This window comes from Euphorbia lathyris, chromosome 2, assembly GCF_963576675.1.
Source record: "Euphorbia lathyris chromosome 2, ddEupLath1.1, whole genome shotgun sequence".
Classification (NCBI taxonomy): domain Eukaryota; kingdom Viridiplantae; phylum Streptophyta; class Magnoliopsida; order Malpighiales; family Euphorbiaceae; genus Euphorbia; species Euphorbia lathyris.
Window position 1 is genome coordinate 50,735,900 of NC_088911.1, and position 7,996 is coordinate 50,743,895.

The 7,996-nt window shown below is 31.6% G+C and overlaps 1 long non-coding RNA gene across 1 annotated transcript; it reads right to left on the minus strand.

Moving 5' to 3' along the window:
- Positions 1-1,178: 1,178 nt before the first annotated feature.
- Positions 1,179-2,121, minus strand: LOC136216518 (uncharacterized). Its single transcript, XR_010683325.1, has 3 exons — positions 1,891-2,121; positions 1,470-1,532; positions 1,179-1,314 (listed from the first exon to the last, which is right to left on the minus strand). It is a non-coding gene; the product is annotated as an uncharacterized lncRNA (long non-coding RNA).
- Between the last annotated feature and the right edge of the window lie 5,875 nt (positions 2,122-7,996).

The following is a 7,996-nucleotide window of genomic DNA, read 5'->3' on the forward strand; positions in this document are numbered from 1 at the left end:
CTAAATTAGCTCAACAAAATAGAGAGAAATTTGATAAATAAAATAATAAGTGTGTGTTCCATTTTTCATAAGTTTTAATTTGTTAATAATAAATATTTTATATGAAATATTAATTTAATCTCATAAACTAAAAGTGGTGTCAATTATAAAGTAAATTAATAATTGAAAGTGGTGTCAATTAATAATTGCATGACGAAATGTATTTGAAAGTGAGATTGAAATTCTACTGATTTGACAATATGGACTCACACCTTATAATTACATTGCGATCAGATGATGAAGATGCTATTATTCTATTTTTTTATAAAGAAGAATTATATGTATATATTATGAAAAGAATTTATACGATTGAATTGGTAAGATAGTGCTCCGACGCTTAGAGGATTTCTCCAATACCTAATGTAAGATATAAAAAAGAGAGTAAAACGAGGTCCACTACAAGAAAATTGATTTTTTGCAACGAAGCAAATTGTTGCAAAAAATATTTTTACCAACGAAATTGCATTTTTGGCAACAATTTTGAGCTTGTTATGAGACATTCCGTTACTAAAGGTTTCCGCAAAGACTTTCTCTTGTTGCAAAAGATTATATATTTGGCAACAACACTCTTGTTGCAAAACATTAGTTGTTGCCGAATTTAGACTGCATTCACAACATACATAACGTTGCTATATGTTTTAACTTTCTACAACAACACATGTCGTTGCAATTTATTTTGATGCTGTAACAACACCTGTCATTGCTATAAATTGACATTTTGCAATAACTATTATCATTGCTAATATTATATTAATGTAACAATTTTTATGTTGCCAAAGTAATTTTCTACCATAAATTTAAAATATATATTTTTTTTATTTCCCAAAAAATTTAAAAACTATAATCTTTTCGATTAATTATTTGGATTGAAGGAAACTCTGAATTAATTTATTTAATTGGAGCAAATAATTCATGAGACCACTAAAAAAAATAACAATAACACATCAATTATATGTTTAGTCAAAAAAGTTAACTCAATCTTAATTTTATACCTAATATAATAATACTCACTCATGTAAAATTTGTTCTAGGCGTTGTAAGATTTGCTTCCATTTTATGGAAATGATTCTCCTAACCATAAAAATATTTCACAAACTCAATCTTCAATATATCAAAAGATATATTACAACCATGACTAAACCAACCAAACTAACTATAATTTATGAGTATGTTTTTGTGCATTTACACAAGTTTGAATTAAAACACAAAATCCAAAATTTTAGTAGAACCTGCATAAATAGACATGTATTCCCAAGCTTTCCCCAATGTTTGGACCTGGAAATTAATGCAACAAATAAATATTGTAAAAGTTTATATTAGAGATTGAAGAAATGTTTTTCCCATTAAATTCCAGAAAGTCGCATATAGAAGCAACATTAACTGATCTATAGAATTAAAAATATACAAAAAGTATAAAACCACAACTGGACCTTTGTAATCAGCATCTGCACCTCCATCAATGGAGTTCTTCCAAGCCAGCCCAGATCTCAGACCTACATTAACAAGATAAAAACACCCAAATTCCATAAAAAAAAACATTAATAAGCATTATAAATCAAATTCACGAAGAAATTGAAGGAAAAAACTATGGTTCTCATTCAAAGCAAACCCATAAAGCAATACAAGAATCCAAAATTGCACTTGCCTAAATATAAATGTTGTTATAAATCAATGAATACAGAAAATTGCAACCATGTAAGGTTCAGAATAGAATGAATTTTATCGATGGGCAAACAATAGCTCAATAAGGCGAATCAACAACTGCTAGAAGCAGAAAGGAAAAAAACAACTAATTTGCTCTGAATCCTTATCACTCAACAACAAAACCAAAAATTTAGGGCACGAATTTACCTTAATGAAATTGACTTGCTGACTGAACATATGGTTGTCCCATGGAAAGAAGAGAAATGCAATTGTGTTAAGCTTCATGAGGCTTGAAAGGACTATATCGGCCAATTGGGGGCGGCGATTGTTCGAAGTAGCGAACTGGGAAGAGAAAAAAGGACACCATCACAAGCAAGCTGGTGATTTCAGATTTGGGTGAAAAAAGGGATGGGTTATGGGTAGGTCGTGGGAAAGAGGGAGAGAGGGAAAGTTGAATGTGTTCTAATTTTTCAAATTTTCATTTGTATCATTTTGGTGGGAAGGTTGGCGCTCAACATTTTGGAAAAGTTGAATTATTCTTATAATTTTTGCAACAACAGTGCCCTTACAAAAGTATTAATTCCACAATATAAAATATATTTGTTATTATTATTATTATACTATTATTATTATAAATATATAAATAAACTAATAAGTATGTTATATATTTTTCCAATTGTTTTGTAATTATGTATTTTATTAATTTTTAAAATTTATCATATCTATATTCATAGCTTATATATTAGTTAAAATTTATTAATATTATACAATAAAATAAAAAATGATTTTTTTTAATATTTTGTAATTAAATTCAAATTACATAATTTGTTAAATATAATTTATTATTTTAAATACTAAAGTTAATGACCTCTTTTGTTGCTAAATTTTTAAAATTTTATACAACGATTTTTGTTGTTGCTATAATTGTCTTCATTTACAGCAACAACACGGTCATTGCTATAAATGCTTTCAATTATAGCAACAAAAGATCGTCATTGTTTTAAATGCTTTCATTTACAGCAACAACATGTGGTCGTTTCTGTAAATGCTTTCATTTACCGCAACAACACGCAGTCGTTGCTATAAATGCTTTCTTTTATAGCAACGACACGTAATCGTTACTATAAATGCTTAAGTTTACATCAACAACACATGGATGTTGTTGTAAATATTTGCGTTTATAGCAATAACGCGCAGTCGATGCTGTAAATGCTTTTCATTTACAGCAACAAAACTATTGTTGTCAAAGTTGTTACCTTTATTCCACAAATCCCTCCCTTTGAATTTTTTTGAGAAGAAATTTATAGCAACAATCTACCGTAACGACACAAAAAAATCGTTACTAAAGTTCATTTTTAGCAACAAAATTTTCAGTTGTTGCTTAAAGTTGTTGCCAAAAAGCAATTTTCTTGTAGTGGTCGTTGACCAATGACACCGCTCAGATACCTAAGAGTATAGTATTAGAGCACTAAGCAATTAAAATAAATTGCAACAGACGTTTATATGTATCTTGACTATGAGGTCACTTTCTATTTATAAGAAACCCCGGGGTAAAACCAACAGTTAGTGTTTGAAACTTACCTTAGATTTCTTGGAGGGCATGTGCTAGATTCCAAAGAAAGGTTCCCCTAATAGCACGTACACGACGGGTTTCCCCTTCAAGAATAATTGGAACCCGGACCCTACTAATAAAGAGATTTGGGAGAAGCCGCAAGATTTAACCCCAATGGTGGAAAGGTCTGTGCGGGGGATTGTGGCTTTTCATATTTTCTAACACTAGATGGTCATGCTAGAAATGATCCAAGGGGGATTTTTTGCACCGTGCAAGATGAAGATGGAGTCTTCCATCTGGATGGGGAAGATCATTGTGAAAAGATCCTTGAAGGTATTCTCTATTTTAACTTCACTTTCTTTTCCATTTTTTTTGGTGCAGAAATGGCTTCTAAATGGGTGCATCATGCATGTGCTTATATGATAACGAAGTAGAGACATGCTACTTTAGCATCGATGTTGAATATTGGAGTCCTCAAAGCTTAGAATTTGGTTGGGTCTTCAAGTGTCGGTGCATCAACTGCTCTTTCTTTCACCTCTAAAGGATCGAGCCTTAGGAGCCCCCACCCCCACTTGCCCAAAGTAGAAAAGACCATGAATCCTTCTAAAGTGCCCTTGATTCTTACCAAAGGGTTCCAGCTATTGAGGTTCGATTACATGATGGTTCTTTTATGGTTGCGTTTGTTCAAGTCATTGAAGGTAATCCTTCGGCAGAGGTTAGAACCTCAAAAGATCAAATTGCAATTGCTTTTGAAATACTTGGTGTACCCCCATATCCTCTAGGGCCATTTGGTGTCCGAACTTTAATTTGACTGAAATTGAGATGATATATGTATTGTCCGAACTTAGTTAGCCACATTTGAGCCTTTTCCCCCGTTCTTGACATACCTTTATCAAAGCCCCTTGGCCAGGGACGTTCTAGCCATCAGAGTCTGTACATTCTTTCATTTTTCTTAGTGTTTAGTTGTTGTTTTAAGCAATCTCTTCAAATTAACCACAAGTTCATCAAAGTATAAGGATTTAGCATAAGTCCTTTAGTTATTTGTGGTTGTGCTTCCAAATGTGTCTCAATGGACATTAGATTACAAAACAGTAACTCTTCTGTGTTAGTAGCACTTTTAGTGCAAAGAAAAAAAATATAAAGAAAGACAAAAAAACACCAAAAAGAAAAAAAAAGGAAAAAGGAAATAGAAATAGAAATTTTTTCTGCTCAATGTTACATGAGCATTGTAAATAAGTCTGTTTGATTTTCATTTTGGCCATTCCCATTCTCATCAATCATCCATCTCTCTTCTTTCCTTTCCAAACCTTACCCCTAACCAATGTTACACCCTATTTTAAGCCCCTTTGATTTATTAACTTGAATTCATTCTAAGTGGTGGAGATTTGATATATTGGCAAGCTTATGGTAATTTAATTCTAGGTTGTGAATTGAGTGATTTTCGTGAGGGTGTTGTTGATTTTAATGCATACCTTATGTACATGGTCAAAAGCTTGTTTGCTGAGATTTTTCAAGTGGTTATGTTGTATGTTTAAACATGAATAATGTCTTGGCTTTAAGAGTTGATGGTTGATAATCTTTACATTATGATGGAGGATTGGGAAAGGTTGGTAAACACGAAATCAAAAGAGTAAGGAGTTGTTGACATGATCTGATATGCTTGGGGACAAGCATTGGGTAAGTGTGGGGTGTTTTGATAAGTGTCCAATTCAACGTTCAAATGTCCACTTTAGTGCTAGGTTATTTAATTAATTTAGTGTTATTTTGGGTGTTATTGCTTGTTTTGGTATGATTTATCTCCACATGACTCAAATGATTAAAAGGAACAGAATTGGACTTAACTTGAAGAAACTTTAGACTTGAAACGAAATTGGAGTTAGTCTTGCCCAAGACGAGCTGAATCAGGGGAGCTGAAACGAAAATGGACTTAGTATTTCCCAAGACTAAGACCTCTGAACTGCTGATGTTTAGATTGATCAGGACTCTTTCCTACTCAAACAAGAAGGCAGAAAATAAGGGATATGAGAAGATTAGAAAAGATTTCTGATTATGATAAATATTCTTTTGTTAGCTAATTTTTAGGGATATCTTTTCTACAAAACATTAGGCTTTAGAATTGATTATTCTCTATCTTCATCTTCTCTTAGACTTTTACATTTTCCAGAGAATGTATCTTTCATACTGGGAAACTCAAAACACTTATTTTGTTCTCAATGGCTATTCATAGCTAAATCCTTTATTTTGGTTAAGGGATAATTCAAAGGCAGGAATCTTCAAGTATTGTGAGATCGTTTATCTTCTAGTATTTCTCTTTATTCATATCATTTGCTTATTCAATGTGTTTAGGGATTTTATCTCAATTGTTAGTTTGCTTTTGAATGATAACGGCCGATTGTTCATTTGATTAAATTGGTATACATCTATCTGATTAAACTAGATAATCAATGAGTGATTATTTAGTTAAATCCGAGTAAGTAGTAATTGATGCTATAAAGTTGAACTCTAGATTGTATTTGAGGATAATCAGATTGACAACAAGAACTCTCCATGTGACATTAATACATCTATTTTCGACTTTATCACATCAAGTGAATGAGTAATTAAGTTTCTGAATCGATATCGTTGAGAATCGGTTGGCTTAGATTAGGTTCTTCTAATTCATAACGCTGTTAACGGGTTGAATCTTAACCGCTGAGGTAAGGTTATTCATTAATTAGGAGTTAACTGCAGTCTTACTTAGTTAATTCATTATTTAGGAAGAATATACCAAATGTCACGTCTGGGTCTAAATGTTTAGAATTTATACCTTGATAGTAATATATATTATGTGATTTTTATTTGGTGCTGTAGAAAAAGTTTGGGGTTAATTTGATGAGTTTATGTGTAAATTAAAAATTTAGGGTAGTTATTAAAAGATTATATAAAGATGGAGGATCAAAATGGATATTTGCTAAAAGTTGGATATAAATCCCAACTTCTTCTTCCTGTTCCAGCGTATTCTTCTTTCTTTTCATTTTTGTTTCTTTTTCTTTCTGCCTCTTCGTCAATTTTATCGTTCCTGAACCGTTTTTCCACCGTTTCTTTGATTTACGGAGATTCGACCGTCCGAATCACTCGAAATTGGAACCATAGCATCCTTATACATAGATCTAAGTCCTAGCTGAAGAGTTTTTGAGTTTCAGCAGTGTTTGGAGGGAAATGTCTTAGGCAGAGTTTAGAGGCGAATTGAACGGGTTTGTGGTCTTTAATTAGTAGCCAAGGTAAGTAACTATCAACTATATTTTGAGTTTTATGTATATAGATATATATAATCAAAGAGTTTTCAGAGAAATTGATATTTTAGGGTTATGCAGGAATTTTATAAAATTGGGATTTTTCACGATTTTGCTTTTTATTATGAAATTATAGTTCAAATGAAGCTATTAACTATGCTTCTATGTGAATTTCAGATTTGACTTGATTATGTTGATTTAAGGCTTAATTTGGTTGATTTACATATATACATATATGTTTTTGGTTTCAATATATCTATATTGAACAAAATGAATTTGATGATTTCTTACAAATTGTTTTTGGATTGAGAAATATGTTGCGGTTATTGTTGTTATTATTTTGAATTGAAGTCCAAATATGATTTTTATGATACAAAAGAGCTAATTGAAGCCAAATGATTTATGATTATGAAATAGTTTGGAATTTGATTGTGAAAGGATATTTGAGCACGTTATGATTTTATGATTTTATATCCATCGAGAGTTATCCGGATCGGTGGTTTTATATTTGAAGACCATGTTCAGTGAGGGACATGGCCTGTGTACACAGTTTGAAGACCTATTGGGTATGGCAGCGAAGTGTTAGGTAAGACCATATGGAATAGGCAATGTTAAGAGACGTCTCGACTATATATGTGGTTATGGATTGATACTTAAGGGGAGAAACTCGAGGATGGATACAATGTTTTAAGTTCATTTGGATTATGTTTTCGGTTATGATTGATTTTGATATAAGGTTTTACCTTTGATTAAATACGAGTTGGTTTGATAAAACACTTATTTGATTATAATATTTTATAAGGTTTTGAACTCAAGAATGGATACAAATTATATATTTTTATAGTTTTGGTTAAGTACTTTGACTATATTATGAACTTAAGTTTTGAGTATATTTTATAAGGTTTGGATTAAATCCCTTTATAAATGTATATATGTAGCTATGTTAAGTAAAGTTGGTTTTTACAGCTGATAGTTTCTTACTGAGATTTTTGTCTCACGTTTTTAAATGTTTTAATGTTTTTAGGTGAGAACGTACAGGATATAGAGCAGCTTACCAACCGTTTAGGCGAGGTTTGAAAGTTGGCTGCTTATGATATTTGGATAAATTGGAGGCTTCGAAGTATTGATTATGATCTTTCTATTTCACGTCCGATGCCGATTGAGGTTATTTAGGGTCGGGTGTGACACCAAACTAGTCTGATATGCAATTTAGAAGAAACATCATTTCTGTCATTGATCAAGACTAACTAAATTCATTGCCTGAGAACCCCTTAGCTGAAATTCTAATTAATCATTATATTCAATTTCAAATTCTACTTTATTACTTTTGTTAACTTAGTAATCAACGATTCCAATTCCCCATTTTAGTTTTTGTCATTTGCTTGGTTATATTTATAATTAGATCAGTATTAATCCTTTGGGTATGACCTTTACTTACTCTTGTGCAAGCCTGCTACTAAGGGATGTGAAGCTATATTTATTTTTGATG